Source organism: Callithrix jacchus, chromosome 15, assembly GCF_049354715.1.
Source record: "Callithrix jacchus isolate 240 chromosome 15, calJac240_pri, whole genome shotgun sequence".
NCBI classification, from domain to species: domain Eukaryota; kingdom Metazoa; phylum Chordata; class Mammalia; order Primates; family Cebidae; genus Callithrix; species Callithrix jacchus.
The window spans coordinates 15,063,107-15,085,497 of record NC_133516.1 but is presented as its reverse complement, the minus strand read 5'-3'; the positions used below and the strand labels follow the sequence as shown (position 1 = coordinate 15,085,497).

The window sequence follows — 22,391 nt, the reverse complement described above, 5'->3', positions numbered from 1 at the left end:
TGGCCAACATGATGAAACCCTCTCTCTACTAAAAAGACAAAAATCAGCTGGAAAGGTCACAGGATAAATGTCCTCTGATTGTTGCATTAAGATAGGCACTGTCGTCCCATGCTTTTATTCTTCCATAGCACCGCTGTTCATTAGAAACATAAGGTGAGCCACATATGTAAATTTAAATTTTGTTTTTCCTTTTTTTTTAGATGGATTCTTCCTCTGTTGCCCAGGCTGGAAGGCAGTGGTGCAATCTCAGCTCACTGCAACCTCTACCTCCCAAGTTCAAGCGATTCCCCTGCCTCAGCCTCCCGAGTATCTGGGACTACAAACATGGGCCACCACGCCCAGCTAATTTTTTTTAATATTTTTAATAAAGATGGCGGGGTTCACCATGTTGGTCAAGCTGGTCTCAAACTCCAGATTTCAAATGATCTGCCCAAATCCTCAGCCTCCCAAAGTGTTGGGATTATACGCGTGAGCCACCATGCCCAGAGTAACTTTAAATTTTCTTTTCTTTTCTTTTCTTTTTTTGAGACAGAGTTTCGCTCTTGTTACCCAGGCTGGAGTGCAATGGCGCGATCTCGGCTCACCGCAACCTCCGCCTCCTGGGTTCAGGCAATTCTCCTGCCTCAGCCTCCTGAGTAGCTGGGATTACAACTTTAAATTTTCTAACAGCCACATAGAAAAAATAAAAAGGAACAGGTGAAATTAATTTGAATAAAGTAGTTTTAAACTCCAAGTATCCCAAAAGTAATCATTTCAACATGTAATCAATATATTATTAACTAGGTGCTTAACGTTATTTTTTTGTACTAGGTCTTCAAAATCCTGCATGTATGTTACACTGATGGCATTGGGCTGTGGTTAGTAGCTATTGTACTGGACAGAGATCACCTAGAGGTGATCCCAGAGCGCCTGAGGCTTCCCATCAAAGCACTTCTCAAACAACATTGTACTTGTCTATTTCAGTCTGCATTATTCAATGGACTGGACACCCTGGGTGGGCAAGGACTATGAAGTTAGCTGGTATATTCCCAGACCCCAGCACAGCACTTGATACGGATATAATAGGCCTTCAATTAACACTTGACGAGGGAACAAGGAAGGAAAGAATGCAAGGTCACATACCTAACCAGCCCAGGGAAGAACTTGGGTTTAAACCCATGCCTATGTAATGATAAAACCCACCAGTCATGCTGCCTCGTAAACTTCAGGAAGCATTATGACAAACACATGGTCTTTGGTGCCAAACAGACTTGAGTTGAAATTTCAGTTAGACGGTCAGTGATGAGGAGCTCACTGCAGAGATTGAGTGGTTTTGTGCTAATGGCTTTACCGCTCTTAGCCCTCATTTCCGCTTTTGTAAAATGTGGATGATACCAGAAACAGGTAAGCACCAAAACGACCTGAGACAATATGACCAATAGCTTGCAAACTTTAGACTCTGTGTTTCCAGTCCCTGTCTAGTAAAACAAAAAGAAATCATTCTTATCTGGCCAGCACATCATCATGAGGCAGCTTTGACCCTATCCAGAAAGGGGAAAACAATAAAAATCAAACCAAAATTTGAGGAAGAAAGCCAACTCCTACCCTCTGCCTCCTTACTTGTTTTGTTGCTGTTGTTGTTTTCTTTTTTTAAGATGGAGTTTCACTCTTATTGCCCAGGCTGGAGTGCAATGGCACAATCTTGGCTTTCCCAGGTTCAAGCGATTCTCCTGCCTCAGCCTCCCGAGTAGCTGGGATTACAGGTGCCCGACATCATACCAGCTAATTTTTGTATTTTTAGTAGAGACAGGGTTTTACCATGTTAGTCAGGCTGGTCTCAAACTTCTGACCTCAGGTAATCCTCCCACCTTGGCCTCCCAAAGTGCTGAGATTACAGGCAAGAGCCACCGCGCCCAGTCCCTTATTCGATCTTTAAACAGCTCTACACGCGCAGATCTAGCCAGGCAGCCATGCATTGTGAGCCAGCTGGAGACCCCCTGCCTTGCTGCACTCCCCTTTCTTCTAACATTTGCCTCAGGGATTCTCACATTTAAACCTCCTCTGCCCCAAGTCCAGTAGAATCCACCTTTGCTATTCTGCGAGCTCAGGAGGCTGGACACTCTCAACTGTTCCTGGTGCAGCAGCCCAGGTAGAGAAGGAGCCCAGTAAAGGCTCAGAGATTCCGCCGCGAGGCTCTTCCCAGAGTGGAGACCCCAGCACTAGCGTGCTTCGGCTGGCGGAGAAGAACAGCGCTTCTAACCCAAAATCCTCACATGAGCTTAAGAAGAGGAACAGCTGCAGAACTGTCATTGTCTTGATTAGGTGTCAACATTAAAACACCTTCCTAGCTCACCTCCCACCACTCACTCCCCCTGCACATCCCCTCTGGAGTTGCCTCATCTCTAAGCCTCCGCTGGCTCAGCCCTCTGCCTGCCGGCCCTCCTCACGCCCTGTGACCACCCCTCCTCCCCGTCACCATTGGGAAGATCTGCCACCTCATTTTTGCCTCTGTCTAAACCAAAGTCCCCATGTGCACACACAGCGCCTCCCCCATCACTACCAGACACACATTCACCACCACTCACTACACACACACACACACACACACTCCCCATCACACACACCCCCCACACCACCACCACCATCACCACTACACACACACATTCACCACCACCACTACACACACACATACACTCCGCATCACACACACACACCCACACCACCACCACCATCACTACACACACATTCACCACCACAACTCACTACACACACACTCACACACACACTCCCCGTTACACACACCACACCACCACCACCATCACCACTACACACACACATTCACCACCACCACTACACACACACATACACACACTCCCCATCACACACACCCCACACCACCACCACCATCACCACTACACACATTCACCACCACCACTCACTACACACACACATACATACACTCCGCATCACACACACACCCACACCACCACCATCACTACACACACATTCACCACCACAACTCACTACACACACACTCACACACACACTCCCCGTTACACACACCACACCACCACCACCATCACCACTACACACACACATTCACCACCACCACTACACACACACATACACTCCGCATCACACACACACACCCACACCACCACCACCATCACTACACACACATTCACCACCACAACTCACTACACACACACTCACACACACTCCCCATTACACATACCCCACCACCACCACCATCACCACTACACACACACATTCACCACCACCACTCACTACACACACACATACACTCCGCATCACACACACCCCCCACACCACCACCATCACTACACACACATTCACCACCACAACTCACTACACACACACTCACACACACACTCCCCATTACACACACCACACCACCACCACCATCACCACTACACACACACATTCACCACCACCACTCACTACACACACACATACACTCCGTATCACACACACACCCCACACCACCACCATCACTACACACACATTCACCACCACAACTCACTACACACACACTCACACACACACTCCCCATTACACACACACCACCACCACCATCACCACCACACACATTCACCACCACCACTCACTACAAACACACATACACTCCGCATCACACACACACACACACCACCACCACCATCACTACACACACATTCACCACCACAACTCACTACACACACACTCACACACACACTCCCCATTACACACACCACACCACCACCACCATCACTACACACACATTCACCACCACCACTCACTACACACACACATACACTCCGCATCACACACACACACACACACCCACACCACCACCACCATCACTACACACACATTCACCACCACCACTCACTACACACACACATACACACACTCCCCATCACACACACCCCACACCACCACCACCATCACCACTACACACATTCACCACCACCACTCACCACACTCACTCCCATACACACTCCCCATCACACACACACACATACCACACAAACACCACCATCACCATTACACATATTCACCACCAACTCACTACACACTCCCATACACACACTCCCATACACACTCCCCACCACACAAACACACCACACCAACACCATCACCACTACACACACTCACCACCACCACTCACCACGCACACTCCCATACGCACATTCCCCATCACACACACACCACACACCAACACCAACACCACTACACACACATTCACCACCACACTCACTACACACACACACCCTTATACACTCTCCCCATCACACACACCACACAAACACCACCGTCACCACTACACACTCACATTCACCACTACCATTCACTAGACACACTCCCTTATACACTCTCCCCACCTCACACACACTCCCATACACACACACCCCACCAAACACCATCACCACTACACACACATTCACCACCACCACTACCAGTACACACATACTCCCATACACACACGCTCCCCACCACACACTCCCCACACCACATACACAGTCACCACCACCACTTACTACACATGCCCACCCCTATACCCACACACTTCTCAACACACACACTAAACACCTACCCCCATCACTACCATACCCACACACATATTCACCACTGTCACTCCCATACACAAACACACTCCCCACACCACACACACTCCCACACACACCGAGATGCATACACACCACATTCACACACCGCCAACACACCTCACCCTGCCCACACACCCCGCAACACACAGAATGATGACCTACCTCAAACGCTTTGTCTGCTGGGTTCTGAAGCCTCATCTTTGTCATCTTGATGTGATTCATGAATACACAGACATTGCTTATCTCTCCTACTTGATTAGGAGCCCCTTGAGGACAGAATGTGTTTCTCTCTTTATTTCTGTAACCAGCACAGTGTTTGGTACATTGTTGGGGCTCGATAAATATTCCTGAATCGATAAATGACTCAGCTAATCAGCCGTATGTGTCTACAGTGCCTCAATGCAGCTAGCGGGGAGAAGCAGTCTTCTGGAACCAATTGGGCAGGCGTTGACCAGGCCCGGCATGGGGCCTGGGGGCCGTTCTTTGGTGTCTGGTCCTGCCTAGTCCTGCTCCACTGCCTCGGTCTCATTCCAAGGGAAATATTTGTTCTGTGAGCAAATAAAATGTGAATATGTTCTAATCTGTTGCAAAGATACACAGAGCTGCCTTCAGCCTGGTGCTTAGATCTCCCATATACACACTCACCCCACCACACACACACTCTTCAAAGAACTGCAAAAATAAAACGTCCTCTCTGGGGCAGGAAAAACGGAGCTCTTTTCTGCCCAGAGAGAAGGGCGAACGAAAACTGGATGACAAGTTTCCCGCTTGAAGATAATGTAAATCAAATTTGCTTGGGGGCCCGTCAGAACCCCAGACATGACAGGTGATCACAGACACACAGGCACACATATCGGAAATCTTTACTTCATGCCCATGTTGAACTAATGAGGGAGAAGTCCCAGCCTTCAGCAACCTGTGTGTTAAACCACATCTTGTCTGCCTTGCTGACCAGCTGAATTAGCCTTCTGACCACCCAAATATCACATGCCAGGGATCCTGTGTGCCTACATTTTAACAAACGCGCAGAATGCCTGGGAGACATGAGGAAAAGAAACAAAATTCCGAGTCGCAAAAAGTTAGGAGGATATCTTTGTATTTTGTTTGTTTCCTACGAAGGAATTCTTAGAAGTTCAGAACCTTCCTTAATAAGCTGTCATCGGATACACTTGCTTCCGAATAGGGCCTCGGGTTTGATTGCAGGGTTTTTAAGCTTCTGACAGAGGAATGCAATGTTTCAACGTTCCCTTAGCCCAACCATGTCCCTTTTCACAGGCTGGGGCAAAAAAAGAAAAAGAAAAAAAAATAGTGTTGAACTATCCAGTGCGCAAATTAAACCATTTATTAAAGGCCTGAAGAGAGAAGGTTTAAGATCCCCACAGTGGATTCTGAAAGTATAACCCAGGACTCCCCCTTTACAGCCATGTTCTGTAAGTGCGAGTCTTCCGTGTTGTGCTGTCCTGAGGTCAGGCACGCCTATTTTGAATTCTGGGTTAAGAACAAGACTCAGCCATCTCTTACGGCACAGTCTTAGCTGCCGTTTACTGATCTTTCCTTGGTATTTTAAATCCTCTCAACAACAAACTGCAAGTATCATCATCTACCTCATTTTGTTAGTGGGGAATCTGAGGCTCAGAGAGACCAAGCAACTTGCCCGATATGGCCCAGCTAGGGTCAGACTTTGCTGACTCCAATATTCGTCTTGTTACTCTAGTGAACTGCTTCACCAAGGAAGCCAGCCGGCCTGGAACTTCACAAATAATATTCCTGCTAGTTTATTGTTCAAAGTAACTGCTATTCTCTACTTCATTGGATTCCCACACCGCTTTTTGTTTTTTGAGGAGTCTTACTCTGTCACCCAGGCTGGAGTGCAACAGCGAGATCTTGGCTCACTTCAACCTCCGCCTCCCAGGTTCAAGCGATTCTCCTGCCTCAGCCTCCTGAGTACCTGGAATTACAGGCGCCCACCACCACACCCAGCTAATTTTTGTATTTTTAGCAGAGATGGGTTTCACCATGTTGGTCAGGCTGGTCTCGAACTCCTAACCTCATGATCCACCCACCTCAGCCTCCCACAGTGCTGGGATTACAGGCCTGAGCCACTGTGCCCGGCCTAAATCCCCCATTTTTTTAACATGCGTAATTTAATTTAAAAATCACACAATACTACCCCAGTCCATTCAAAGGGCTTTTTGAAAACCTCCGTTTCCTTTGAAAATGGATTGTTGTCTATGGCCACACCACCCTGAACAAACCCGACCCCAGCTGAAAATGGACGTCTTTTAGGTTCCTCCATTTCAAAGTGGAATTGCAAGACCTCCCTAATGTGTTTACAGCATTCCTGAGCTGAGTGTTATCCCCTCTCCCAGGAGCCAGATTGACAGTCTCTAACGCACCCCTCCCTTTGGCTGACAGCTGTCATTCAGAATGGCAAGGGGGCAGTCCTATCCCCATCTGAAATAGACAACAGGAAGTAGCCAGGCCTCCTGCAGTCATATCTATATAAAATACACACACACACACACACACACACAAAGATATTTATTCGTGGTAGTGTTGTTTTTTAACCTCAGATAATTGAAACAGCCTAATACTCAACATTAGGAAAACAAGCAAATCATCTTAGAGCCATAAGAAGGCATATTAAGCAAATCTTTAAAATGGAGTTTTTGAAGAATGTTTGATAACCTTAAGCCACTCCTACGATATAATACTAGGAAAAAATACAAAGTTATTTATCTTTTAAAATCTCCATTACGTAAAACACCAAGGAAAAAAGACAGGGAGGAAATATGTTTAAATGTTAACAGTGCTCATTTCTAGAATGATGGATGTTTAGTTCATTTTAAATTATTTTTTATATTTCCCTAATTGTATACAATGGATATAGAATGATTTTACAATTTAAAGTGTTTTTATAACTCCCAATGTGGGTGAATTAAGATTGATTTTAAAAATTAACAAAAACAAATGCTTTTGGAGAAACGGTAAAAAGTGAGATTATTAAATATCTGAAATCTCTCTGATCGGAATTAGGCTGCAAGTTTAATTTTTTTAAAGCATGACAGATAGGCAGGCCTGCCAGTTGAAAGAACTATGTTACTTCCCATTGCACTCCCTTACAAATAATGTACCAAGTCTCTTAAAACAATAAACCTAGCAGCCTACAGGATTCTGCTCCTTGTTTACCGTGGACCTGGGCTCAAAATGGCTTGAATCTATCTCTACCATTCAAGATCAGCCCTGATGAACAAATCCCTGGTGTGCCCGGGGAGAGGGAGGGTGGAGAAGAAGTCAGGGGAGGAGCAAATATGAGCCTCCCCACCCCCACCCCACCACTCACACCTGGTGTGGAGCTTAGTCAATTACTCACTGAAGGAATGTAAAACTCTGCTCTTCCTATGGATCCAAGCTAGCGAGGCAGAAAGCAGCAGCAGCAGGACCTGCTGGGTTGATTCCTAGACACTCAGAGTGTTGATAGCCCAGACAGCCTTCCCTGTTCTTCCTTGTGAACCCAGGCCTGTTCCTCTGAGCTTTGGGGTGTTCTGAGCTGGGACAAGAAGGCATCTGAAGAAAGCTTTTCCTGATCCCCCATCTCTTCAGCCAGGTCTCTGCTCTCTCTCTTACCTGTCTGCTCTGATGCACTACAACCCATCCTTCATCCTCATCAGGTTTGTCATTCCCAAATTTCCCCCTTCCATTTGTCACTCCTCCGCTCTAGGACTTACCATGGCTTGAAGAATCAGACCCAAATTCCTCAGATTCCCCAATATACAGCCCCTACCCAACTCCCTCCAAACTCACCTTCCTCTGCGACACTACCCCCACCCCTATCCCATCCCACCTACTCCCACCCCACCCCCAGCACCCAACCCAGCTCTCCCTGCAGACTGCAGTTCAGTGGCACTCTGAAGTTGGAAAGAAACGTTCCTCCACTAAAATAGAATAGTGGAACCTTGTCCAAATTATGCTCAAAGATACAATTTTCTCAATGTTAAGTTTTTCCCATCGATTTTTGTTAAACCTTTGGCACTCGAAGCTCTGCCTATCTCTAGTGAGAGCCCACAGATGGCAAGGCGAAGGAACAAGTCCCGTGTGAATAATCATGGAAAAGCCTCAGGAGCAGCCCATCACGTGTCCTTCAACAGCTTGTTTATTTCACAGACACGTGCTCACGGTTGTGATTTTATATGCACACATAAAATAAATTCCCATTTTCTACTAATAAAGTTGTTCCAGTTCATATGATAGAATTATATACCACATGCTTTTGTCATAATCTTTAAAAAAAAAAAAAGTCATAATGTTCTACTAAGAAAATTGTGGTTGCTGAGAGCCAGGACATCTCAGTGACTTTCCAAAGTATTGCCTCAGACGCACTCTTCCCTTCCAACGTATCAGACTCATACACATTTATGCCTTCATCATACATTCTTCCTATGATCTCCTTGACCCTATTTCTGCCAAAGATGGGCATTCTGCAAGGTCCCATCCTCCATGAAGGCTTTCTGAACCTCTGTCCTCAGATCCAACAGAATTCCTTTCATTTTTTTTTTTTCAGAAATCAGTGAGGAAGAGAGAAACACTAGACATTAGAGAAAAGTAGTAAAGAAGAAAACACTAAGTGAAATCTACAAAGGAAAAAACATCACATCGAGAAGAAAGATGTGAGAACTGTTTAATTTATAACAGAGAATAGCATTGTGGATCTTATTGAAAATGTCAGTGGTGGTCACGAAAGGTGAGCTCCTAGCGACAAGATTCATACAGAAAAGTTGGAGAGAGCACAAGGTGTTACATTCTCTTCCAGATACTCTGCCAGATGCTTTTCAAATATTCTACTTGGTTGGCATTATCATCCCTGTTTTACAAATGATAAAACGGAGGCTCAGAGAGATTATTTTCTCAAATCCATCCACTTCACAAGGTGGAAACCCATTTCCACTGCCCATCTACCTGGCACTGGACATCCTCACACACACTATCTCACTGAAACAGCCCTATAAGACGGGAGTTATTATTTCCATTTTTCAGTTAGGAGACTGATGTGTGGAGAAAGAAAATAGCCTGAACCAACAGTCCCCTAGTCAGTGACGATAGAGTTGAGACGGGCTATGGGGCTCTGGCTCCAAGCTCATGCTCTTTTCACCATACCCCAGCTGCCACAAGGAAGCACAGGCATAATTTAGTAGCTTTGAGAGAAAACAGTACGTATGGGAGGCAGGGGGAGGTGGTTTGAGCCACTGAAGATGTTTGGATAAAGAGCTTCTTCCAGACATGAGTCTATAGAGCTATTACCATATTACCATATGGATTACCTAGCTATCATTTACATTTACAAGGTGTACACATAGTTCTAAATGAATGCTACTTGCTTTCTAGTCAGGAATGTGTGGGTTGGAATGGATAAAACATGGATCCTGTAATGAAAAATTGCATCTTGTCATCCAAAGCAGTTTAACTAATAGGGAGGAAGGGGAAGTCCATATTTAGCTGGTATATTCCCCTGTGACGGAGACAGACCCTGTTGGAGCAGGCCCTAAGCTCAGCTCACAGGTCCAAGATGAACATTCCTAGGTGGGAAGATCTAGATGAAACCCAGATAAATACACAAAACAATTAGGTTATGGAGCAAGGAGCAAGAGTGAGGAAAGATTTCAAAAGCAGTTCAAGTCAAGGGTATGCAAAGTTCTCCCAACCAGGATGCTAGTTGATGAAGAAAACTCCTCGATAGTCAGGTGGAAAGGAGAGTCTTGGAATGTTAGTGGGGTTTTTTGGCTGCCTAAAGACCCTCCAGATGCATGGGGGTCTATCCCAGGGTAACTGGCAACAATGGTGAGGACCAGGAATGCCAGGGGTGAGCGAGAACCTCTTTTTTGGGGGGGGGACGCTGGAGCCTCCCAATCTTCCCAGACCAGAGAAGTGGAAAGTGGTTCTTCCCACCTGATCACTATTCCCCAGCCCCAGTGGACAAAGGGGCACATGTTGGGGAGGGAAAGGGACCTAGGTAGAAGGAGTCAATGAGGAGGCAGAAGTCCTTCTCCTGAACAAGGCTTCAATTCAGACATGCAAATGGGAGACTTGTGAATCCCATTTGTGTGAACGCCTTCTGGGTTGCTAAATGCTAAGATGAGGCTCTAGGGTCCGACTGAGCTTCATGCCATTCCAAATCTGACCGAAATGAAATTCAGTGTCCCAGGCTCCAGGCACTGCTGCTCAGGAAATGCAGGTGTTCCCTCAGCACGCACTCTGAGCTATTGCAGAGGCCAGGTCACCAGTTTCTCATTCCTCACCTACCATGTGAGCAAGGCAGCAGCTGCACGCGTATGTGTAAAAAACTAGTCCACAAAGAGAAGGTGATCCAGCCACCCCTTCTCAGGCACAGTGTTTTGCTGTGCGTTAGAAATCACTGTTCATTCACATTTTTTCTTTTCTTTCTTTTCTTTTTGAGATGAAATCTCATTCTGTCACCAGGCTAGAGTGTAGTGGCAGGATCTCGGCTCACTGCAACCTCCATCTCCTGAGTTCAAGCGATCTCCTGCTTCAGCCTCCCGAGTAGCTGAGACTACAGGCACATGCCACCACGCCTGGCTAATTTTTGTATTTTTTAGTAGAGACGGGGTTTCGCCATGTTGACCAGGATGGTCTCGATCTCTTGACCTCGTGATCCACCCACCTCGGCCTCCCAAAGTGCTGGGATTACAGGCGTGAGCCACCGCGCCCGGCCGTGATCTGTGCTTTAACAGAAGATGTCACAAAGGATGTTTAAAGAAATCTTTATCTTTTGGTTGATTTATTTGATTTTGTTTTTTGTTTGGTTGTTTGGTTGGTTGGGTATTTGTTTGTTTGTTTTTTGAGTCTGGGTCTTGCTCTGTCCTAGGGTGGAGTGCAGTGGCGCACAATCTCAGCTCACTGCAACCACCACTTCCTTATATCAAGTGATCCTCCCACCTCAGTTCCCCTAAGTAGCTGGGACTACAGGCCCACACCACCATGCCTGGCTAATTTTTGCAATGTTTTTGCAGAGATGAGGTGTCACCATATTGCCCAGGCTGGTCTTGAACCCGGGCTCAAGAGACCATCCACCTGCCTTGGTCTCCCAGAGTGCTGGGATTCCAAATGTGAGCAACCACATCCAGCCTGGTTGATTTAAGTGCCTAAGAGTTGTATTCACTCATTCCAAAATGTGAATTGTCACTCCTTTAATGATTACCTAAGACCCTTGATGTCCTGTCCCTAAAATATCCATTCCAGCCCCTTCTCAGCCATCTCTCCTCCCTGACCTCACATTCTACAGTTTAGACACACATGAGGAATCGACAGTCCCCAGATGGGCCAGCTATTCCCAAGCCCCCATATGTTTGTGTGTGCTGTTCCCTCTGCCTGAAAAGCTACCTGCTCTGCAAAGCAAAGTTGAGTGATTCATCATTCAAGGGCTGTCCCAAATGTCAACCCTCTCTAAAGCCTTCTTTGACCCCACAGGAAGTACTCACTGCTCCTTCATTTGTACTCCCAGAACCCGTTTACAGAGCTCTATTACGACACCTGTAAACATTGTACAATAGCTATTTGTTCCTGTGCCCTTCTCCTACCTCCCACTAGACTATGACCTTTTCTCAGACAAGTCCTAAGTTGAGGACACCAGCAACTCAACAAATGCTTCTAGAAGTGAACATGAAATTTACTGCTATCCAAACTCCCAAGTGTCTTACCTTAACAAGAACCCATTAAAGGTGATTGCCCAGGCCAGGCACGGTGGCTCACACCTGTAATCCCAGCACATTGGGAGGCCGAGGCTGGCAGATTACCTGAGGTCAAGAGTTCAAGACCAGCCTGGTCAACATGGTGAAACCCTGTCTCCACTAAAAATACAAAAATTAGGCAGGTGTGGTGGCACACGCCTGTAATCTCAGCTACTCGGGTGGCTAAGGCAGGAGAATCGATTGAACCCAGGAAGCAGAGGTTGTAGTGAGCCGAGATCATGCCATTGCACCCCAGCCTGGGTGACAGTGTGAGACTCCATCTCAAAAACAAAACAAAACAAAAGCAGTGATTGCTCAGCATTATCTGATAGAACGAAGGACCGACCATTCACTTTCCATGGCCAGATATGCTCACGCAATCATTGCTAGGACTCTATAGTGTTACAGGGTGGCGTGGAAGGGACTTAAGGGCAGACATACAGTATAATAAAATTCAATTTATATTTTTAAAAGGCTGTAACACATATACTTAGATATAGTTGTTTAGGCAATACAAAATAGAATGATACACAAGAAACTGTTCATCATGCATGAAAATGGATACAGGCTAGGAGATGATATAAGGGCTTTGATTTTTCATTCTGCACTTTTCTGTGATGTTGAAATTTTTGTCATGAGTCTCTGTCACTTTTCAAACAAATAAGAGATTAAAACAATTCCTGTGACTACATCTTAAGTGAACCCATTCAAATTAGGTTGATGTTTACCAAAAGATGTGTTGGAGTCTTACTACAGTGTCCGCAGCAGCGTCACTAAAAACAGCTAAAACTGGAAACTGCCCAAATGTTCACTACAGTAAAGTGGGTCAATGAGTTGCAGTATACTCATACAATGGAATATTATACAGCAATGAGAATGAATGAAATATAGCTATATACTGTACTACAAAATGAATGAATCTCCCAAACATAATGTTGAAGTAAAGAAGCCAGATGCCACATTATGCACTGTATGATTCCATGCATATAAAGCACAAAAACAGGCAAAACTGAGCGGTGATGTTAGAAGCCAAGATGGTAGCTACCCTCGAGGGGAGGGAGATTTAGTGAGTGGTAAGGGCTATGATGGCAGCTTTTGGTGGGATGAGGAAGGGAGCGGGAATGTTCTGTTTCTTCATGTTATTGAATGCACAGAGGTGCTTACTTTGTGAAAACTCGTTGACTTATATATTTATGATTTGTGTGTTTTCCTTTTCTTTTTTTCTTTTTTTTTTTTGAGACAGAGTCCCGCTCTGTCACCCAGGTTGGAGTGCAGTGGTGCGATCTTGGCTCATTGCAACCTCCTCCTCCGGGTTCAAGCAATTCTCCTGCCTCAGCCTCCTGAGTAGCTGGGACTACAGGTGCCCACCATCATGCCTGGCTAATTTTTTGTATCTTTAGTAGAGATGGGGTTTCACAGTGTTAGCTAGGAAGATCTCAATCTGCTGACCCTCATGATCCGCCCATCTTCGCCTCCCAAAGTGCTGAGATTACAGGCATGAGCCCCTGTGCTAGGCCTGGTTTGTGTATTTTCCTGTATGTATGTTATACTTCGATTAAAAAGTAAACAAACATGCAAAACAGGCCCAAATTGAGACACCTGAACATTCCCTTACATGGAGCCAATAATCCCTCTTGAGAATTGGATACCAATCTTCCAGCCTCCTAGAAATACAGGTCAGCATGGGGATGGGAACTAATCCCCTTAATCATGTGCCCCCTAATCATTCCATGAGTGCTGGCGTCTCACTCTCAAGGAGAGCCTTAGGGTGGGAAGGAACAGACAGAGAACCTGGGCGCCTTCAGGGCTCTCCTGGAATGGGATGCTGTTCTCATATTTTATATTTTTAGGCATATAGTTTGGCCTTTTGATAGGTGAGAAGGCAGAGAAGGGAGAGGAGTGGGGATGAGAAGAGCTTTTCAGATGGGTCTGGTTTAAACTGAGACTGTGCTGCCCCAGAGCCAAGAGAAATTCAAGACAGACTATTAGCAAGAAACACGATGGGGAGTGGAGGGAAGAGGATGTATACTTCTTTTTAAACACTCACTGTGGTTATTTGGTTTGACATGGCCATGAGTGGGAAGACGCTCAGACTAAAAGGGCAGACTGAACCCCCCATTTGAAGCCAAGCGATCAAATCCACCGATGGGACACTTCTTCTGGGGGCTCAACTGTCAGTTGGCCATGGTCGATTTTCCCTTTGTCCAACTCAAAATAAATACAGCCCACTCCACAGGCCCGGCAGAGCCTCCGCGGAGGTGGGCGCCTACAGACCAAGCCAAGAGCTGAAAGAACCGCCCGCCTTACCACCCGCTCTCCAGCTGCCACGTTGAAACAGGCCCATGAAGAAGCCACGCTCCAGCCCTGCCAGCCCTTAGTCTTCTCTTCCAGTAGAGCTGCAGGAGATGCCGAAGCAAGCCCTTTCGTAGCTCGAGTCGGGCAAGTTCTGAGTCAGCCTGCTCCCACTTTAGGAGCCAAAGTCCAAGGAAGGCGCAGCACGGGTTAACCCCTAGTCACATTAAACTCACCAGGAAGGGCATAAAAGGAAGCAAAAAGAGGACTCTGAGCAGTCAAAATAGATTTTGCCAAGTCTACACATCCAAGTTCATCCACTTCCTCATTGGAGGGGCGCTTTAGCTGTCACTTGGAACCTGTGGACTCTTTCTCTACGCCCATTTCAAACACTTGGTTTCCTGGTTTTCATGCCCGTGGCAGATCAGAGGTGGAAAATCACAACAGATGTGAGGAGCTGGAGAAGCATGTGCTGAACGCATCTGATGTTCTGATTAACAACCTGACATTGAAAAGGGGCAGGAAAACGCTGAAGATCCAACACAGGATCCCCAAAAAGTCCAGGAGCCTGAGGCTCCTTCATGGGGGACAGGCAGTCCTTCAAATTTCTCAGAGGTAGAGAAGGATGCAGGTGTGTGACTGGCTCCAGGACCAGACAGCTCTTCCCTGCATGGCCAGACCAAAGGACTCAGGAGGCTTGGGAGAGACTGCAGGGTCATATGGGCGTTGTGAAGATTCTGCTGCAGAGCTGAACTCAGTTTTGAAGTCAAGGGGGAAGCCATGGGAAGTTTCTTGAGATTTCCACCCAGTTCTTTTTTTTTTAGACAGAGTCTTGCTCTGTCACCCAGGCTGGAGTGCCGTGGCGTGATCTCAGCTTACTACAACCTCCGCCTCCCAGGTTCAAGTGATTCTCCTGCCTCAGCCTCCCAAGTAGCTAGAATTACAGGCGCACACCACCATGCCCAGCTAATTTTTGTATTTTTAGTAGCAACGGGGTTTCACCATGTTGGCCAGTCTCAAACTCCTGACCTCAAGTGATTCAGCTGCCTCGGCCTCCCAAATGCTGGGATTACAGGTGTGAGCCACTGCACCTGGCCCCAGTTGTTTCTTTTTAATGTTGTGGGCTTAAGAAATAAATCTGTCAGCCATCAGAAATCTAAATAGAACATGCTCTTCCAGGTTTTCTTTTCTTTTCTTTTTTAAGACTCAGTCTTGCTCTTGTCTCCCAGGCTGGAGTGCAATGACATGATCTCAGCTCACTGCAACTTCCACATCCTGGGTTTAATCAATTCTCCTGCCTCAGCCTCCTGAGTAGCTGAGATTACAGGCACCTGCCACCATGCCTGGATAGCTTTTGCATTTTTAGTAGAGATGGGGGGGTTTCACCATGTTGGCCAGGCTGGTCTCAAACTCCTGACCTCAAGTGATCTGCTCGCCACAGCCTCCCAAAGTGCTGGGATTACAGGTGTGAGCCATCGTGACGAGCCCAGGTTTTCTTGATAGTGGCTGTTTCATAAGAATTGAGAGCCAGGAAAGAAATAAGGTCCCACAGGCCGGCTGGATCAGAGGGTCAAGAACATGCATTCTGTCAGAAACTTGATTTGCTCCTTTCTAACTGAGAAATCTCAGACATGATTTTAACCCACTTTGAACCTCAGTTTTCATATCAGCAAGTTGGGTATTATTACCACCTCTAAGAGAGATTGGGAGTATTAAATGAAACACTGTAGTATGTCAAGTGTCTAGCACAGAGCCTGGCATATTGGAGATGCTCAGTAAACATTTTCATTCTCTTTCTAAAGTGGTTCTCCTGAAGACAAATCTTTGCCAGCCCAGGGCAATAACTCAGAAGTCTGGCTGGAGTTGCTGAAGCAAGTCCCTAAGGAAGCATAGCAAGTCTCATTGGAGTGGCAAGCAAGCAGCGACAGCCCCAAAGGCGAGGCGGAGGGCAGAGCGAGAGACTGCAGGAACGAAGGCAATGGAGCAAGGACTCTGCTCAGGATCGACATTCGGTGCCCGACTCCAACTCTTACTAGCTGTGTGACCTTGGGCGAGTTACCTAACCTCTCTGTGCCTCACTTTCCTCATCTGTAAAATGGGGAGAATAATGATATCTGCCTCCCAGGGTTATTAGGATGATCAAGTCGGCTAATAGAACAAAGCCCCTAAACAGAGTCTGGCACCGGGAATTGTTCTTGCAGTGTTGGCTGCTGTCATTAAGCACATACAGCTTCCACAGGGCAGGCAGGGGCAGCACAGCAGAGTGGCTTCTGGGCAGGCCCTGGAAGGGCAGGCTCTGCTATTTGGGCACACTCCTTTTCTTACTATATACTAGCTATGTGGCCTAGAGCAATTGATTGAACCTTTCTGTACCTAAGCTTTCTCACCTGTGAAAAGTGGAGGTGATGCTGAGGTCGGGAGTTCAAGACCAGCCTGACCAACATGAAGAAACCCCGTCTCTACTAAAAATACAAAATTAGTCAGGCATAGTGGCACATGCCTCTAATCCCAGCTACTCAGGAGGCTGAGGCAGGAGAATCGCTTGACCTGGGAGGAAGAGATTGTGGTGAGCCGAGATCGCACCACTGCACTCCCAGCCTGGGCAACGAGAGCAAAACTCCATCTCAAAAAAAAAAAAAAAAAGTGGAGGTGATGATAATAGTACCTCCCGCAGAGAGCTGCTGTTGGGACTAACTGTGACAAGGCATGTGGAGTGTTTAGCAAAGCATCTGGCTCATATTAAGTGCTCAGTAAATGTCAGCTATTACTATTCGCTGGCTAGAAGGAACTCTGAAAACAATACCGCCCCTATTTTTTTAAAGAGACATTGAAGCTAACAGATTTTCTTTTCTCTCTTAAGTTTTTAGGGCCTTTATTTCTGAATTTTAGAAAGAAAGATAAGATTCTCAATTTCTCCCTTAAAGAAATACATTTCCGTACCTTTTATTCTTTTTTTTTTTTTTTTTTTTTTTAGACAAAGGCTTACTCTGTCTCCTAGGCTGGAGTGCAGTGGCACGATCTCAGCTCACTGCAACCTCTGTCTCCTGAGTTCAAGAGATTCTCCTGCCTCAGTCTCTCAAGTAGCTGGGATTATAGACACGCACCACCATGTCCACCCAATTTTTGTATTTTTAGTAGAAATGGGGTTTCACCATGCTGACCAGGCTGGTCTCGAAATCCTGACCTCTGGTGATCCTCCCACCTCAGCCTCCCAAAGTGCTGGGATTATAGGCATGAGCCACCTCACCTGGCTGACATTTCAGTACCTTTTTGACCCTGTCCTCAAATCTCTTCCTCCCCCTGTACAAGAATGGAAAGGACCCCAGGAGCCCACACCCCAACCTCTAGGCAGACCTACACTCACACCAGCATTTCTAACAGAGAAAGAGGAGACATTTTTCCAGTACAAGAAACGAGGATCATGATGCTTCCATATTTCCCACCATTATTTTGGTGATCAGCTCAAGACAGGGTTGCCTGCCTTATACAGTAACTTGCTTTTGGCATTTGAGGGGAAAATTCTAAAAGCAGTCTTCTAAAAAGTAACAGTTCTCGGGCTTGGGGCAAGGTACTTTCTTTTCTATTCTTCTACACTGTTTCCCTCAAGACTCACTGCAAATTGAGTTTAAAGAACAAGGGTCTAGTTATCTTGCTGTGACTGAGTTTTGCTACTGTCAGAGGACAAAGGCTAGATTGACATTATACAAATGTTCCAGAAGACTGCTCTCTCTTTTTGTTTTCTTTTCCAATCCTGTTTCTCTCCTGGAGGAGAGGGCATGATAATTAGAACACATGCTTGTTCGACAAAACCTCCCATGTAAGTTATGTTCCTAGAAGGGAAGCCTTAGTGTACTAGACAAAGAACTGTGTGTGTGTGTGTGTGTGTGTGTGTGTGTGCGCGTGTGTGTGTGTGTGTGATGGAGAGTTTCGCTCTTGTTGCCCAGGCTGTAGTGCAATAGCACGCTCTTGGCTCACTGCAACCTCTCCCTCCGAGGTTCAAGTGATTCTCCTGCCTCAGCCTCCCAAGTAGCTGGGATTACAGGTGTCTGCCACCACACCTGGCTAATTTTTGTATTTTTAGTAGAGACAGAGTTTCTCCATGTTGGTCAGGCTGGTCTCACAATCCTGATCTCAGGTGATCCACCCACCTCATCCTCCGAAAGTGCTAGGATTACAGGCATGAGCCACCGAGCCCGCGCCTACACAAAGAACTTCTAAATACTACCCTTTACTCTTGTAAAGGCAAAGATAACAAGAGGAGAAGAGGAGCTGAGGAAATAAATCATAAGAGAAGCAAAGAGAATAAGGAAGAAGAGTGGAGACAGGCCAAGCCCAGTGGCTCACACCTGTAATCCCAGCACTTTGGGAGGCTGAGGTGGACAGATCACTTAAGCCAGGAGTCTGAGACCAGCCTGGCCAATATGGTGAAACTTCATCTCTACTAAAAATACAAAAATTAACTGGGCATGATGGCAGTTAATCCACGCCTATAATCCCAGCTACTCAGGAAGTTGAGGCTGGAGAATCACTTGAACCAGAGAGGCGGAGGTTGCAGTGAGCTGAGATCGTGTCACTATAGTCCAGTCTGGGCAAGAGAGCCAGACTCCATCTCAAAAAAAAAAGAGTCAAGAGAAGACACCAGGAAACATTTAACAGTGAGGAGCCCTGGGCCCAGGAGCTGGCCCAGGTCATCACAGGCTGTACCCTGACTTTTAAAGTCACAGCCAAGATTGCTGTGCCCAGAGCTGTCATTCCCCTTGCAGCACAAAGCTCCAAATTCCCGGAATTGGAGACTCTGAGAGATGGAACAATCCTCAGATTTCATCTATCCTGGAAAATGTGTTAGTTCCTCTACCCTATCCATAAATGCCTTCTGTGATGGGAGACTCACAGCCAGATACAGTCTTCCTTTGTCGGACCACTCAGAATATCCCAAAGTCCTTCCTAACCCTGTTCAGAGCTATAGTCTGCCTCCCTGACTTTAACCAGCTCTGTCCTTTACCACTGTGTTCAAATGATATATGCTGGTGGTCGCTGAACAAGAGAGGCACATACTAGTTCTCCCATATATGGGCTCTAGCATGTGACAACCTTGGTTCCTATCCAGGTTCAGCAACCTACTTTCTTTCTTTTTTTTTTATTTTTAAGACAGAGTCTTGCTCTGTAGCCCAGGCTAGAGTGCAGTGGTGTGATCTTGGCTCACTGCAACCTCTGCCTCCCGGATTCAAGCGATTCTCCTGTCTTAACCTCCCAAGTAGCTTGGATTACAGTCGCCTGCCACCATGCTTGGCTAATTTTTGTATTTTTAGTAGAGACAGGATTTCACCATGTTGGCCAGGCTTGTCTCAAACTCTTGACCTCCTGATCCACTTGCCTCAGTCTCCCAAAGTGTAACCGACTTTCAAGCTTTGTGACCACTGACAAATTACTTAATCTCTCCGTGCCTAAACTGTGTATTACAGAATGGAGATATAAATAGTCTGACCACTTTGGTACTATTATTATGAGGATTAAATGAGATAATCTGAAGAATTGTATAGACATGAACAAGTCATTTATAAAGTGCTAAGTAAACCCAGATACTAAACTTACACAGACCGGGCTCCTCCAAGGCAAAGACTGGGTCTTATTCAGCTCTGCAACTTTTTTGCCTAGAACAAGGTCTGGCTGAATATCTGGTACAAAATAAATGTTTACTGCTGAGCAAGGTGGCTCACATTTGTAATCCCAGCACTTTGGGCATCTGAGGCAGGCTGATCACGATGTGAGGAGTTCGAGACCAGCCTGGCCAACACAGTGAAACCTGTCTCTACTAAAAAATACAAAAATTATCTGGGCATGGTGGTGGGCACCTATAATACCAGCTTCTCGGGAGGCTAAAGCAGGAGAATCACTTGAACCTGGGAGGTGGAGGTTGCAGTGAGCCGTGACTGGGCCACTGCACTCCAGCCTGGGCGACAGAGCAGGACTCTGTCTCAAAAAAAAAAATGTTTACTGTGTGAATAAATAATCTAAATAATTAATTGACAGTTACTCTATCCTCGTGTAAATCCCTACGTATGATCATGTGTTCAAGATAACTTTATTTTGAAAAAAACCTATCACCCAATCCTCCCCTGCTCCCAACTGAGCCACTGTTTGTGACTACTCAACCCAGAAATATCCAACTTCTCTTTCCAAGGTGGAATGGACAGCCTTGGCTTGAGGCAAAGGTCACAAGAGCCAAACTCCAGGCATCAAGTCCAACCTTGTGGAGGAAGTTGCTGTGAAGCGTGCTGCACTGTTTGCCTGTAGCCAAAGTTATAAAGTGTGATTGATGTGCTATGGTTTATATGGTGAGGATATGTGGCTCTGTGGGCTGTAAGCCTTCCGGAGGGTGGGAGCCTGAGAGACTTAAGGGTAGAGGAGTAAGAAAGCCCTTTTAGAAAAATGAGTTTAGAGAGCAGGATGACATGCGATGGGATAGAGGAAGAGTGGGAGTGGGAATGGGGGTAGATGAAACTGGGGGGGAGGATCTGGGAGCTTACCTGCACCCTCCATCGAGCTAGGGAGATAGAGCTCTCAGGAACATCAGCAATAAGCTCAGATAACAACTGTACCAGTATGAAATCTCCAGCCACCAGACAGAAACGGCACCACTTGGGGAAAGAGAAAAGGCACTAAGGGAAAGCTGAAGTCGGAAGCAAAATGTTCCACCAGGAAAGTAGATATCAAGGAACTGCCTGTTAAATGTTCAGAGCACTTTCCGCTCGTCAAGTCCTGCCCCTTTCAGTCTTTCAAAGTCAATAGCTTGAGTGTGCCTGGTCGGTGCTGAGCCCAGGACTCCACACGGGGGCTGCAGGGTGCTTAGGTGCGCACCAACATTTCAAGGGCTATACACGACAGACAGTGCAGATAGGAAAGAAGGTAGGCAACCTTTAACTATTTATTTATTTATTTACTTTTTCTAAAAATCCACACTGCATTCCCCACAATGTGGGGGTGGCGGGCGTAGGAACAGCCCCAGGGTTGGCCACCCTGGGACCCCCATTGCTAGGGGCTCTCCTAACACTTGGCATCTTTCCTCCCCACCGCTGGCACGCGGCATGAATGGCAGGGCACTCCAGCAGGACGAGAACAGAGCTCCCTCACAGGCCCCCAGCATCCCGGAGAGAAGATAGAACCGCCCCATGGTCTTCACAGGAGGGGGTAGAGGGGGCGGAGAGGGGAGAGGATTGTTTGTTTATTTGTTTCCCGGAACACCCTGTTAAGAATCTCAGCAATTGCAGTTAGTGCCCTATCGTTTGGCAAGCAGAGCCGCTTCTCCTCGTTCCCAGCTGCACGGGATCTAATTCGCAAATACACCATCTTGCATTCAACACTTAAATGGAAAACAAGCAGCCCGGGGAGGGAGCAAAGCGGTCTAACTCTGCAAGCCGGTTTCGGAGGGATTTAGGTTTCCAGGTCGGTGGACTGGCTGCGGCTGTCCCCGGAGAGGATTTCTTTGAGCCCGAACCCTGTCTTACCGCGACTACAGAACCTACCCAGGCGGAGGTTACGAGGCGCAATTAAAGAGAAGACGGGATTTGGTTGGGCCTTAGGCCTCGCCAGTATAAAATAGTAACTAAAATCTGTTTGAGAGCTGAGATTTTAAAAGGAGATGCTGCTTATTCTTCCCACTGGAAACCTGGTTAAAAGAAATTAAGGCCTCTCTTAAAGGTAACTAAGATTAGAGGGCTCGGTTTCCGTTTTCTGTGTTTCCGTGGGCTAAACGCCCAGGTCGGGCAGC

At 46.6% G+C, this 22,391-nt stretch overlaps 1 protein-coding gene across 1 annotated transcript in view; it reads left to right on the top strand.

The window, feature by feature from the left end:
* The first annotated feature begins 21,393 nt into the window (after positions 1–21,393).
* The window catches only part of ETV5 (ETS variant transcription factor 5), a 66,012-nt gene continuing 65,014 nt past the window's right edge, over positions 21,394–22,391 (top strand). The window contains exon 1 of the mRNA XM_017964741.4: positions 21,394–21,529. The gene's annotated coding sequence lies outside the window, so the exon portion shown is untranslated. The remainder of the gene's footprint in view (positions 21,530–22,391) is intronic.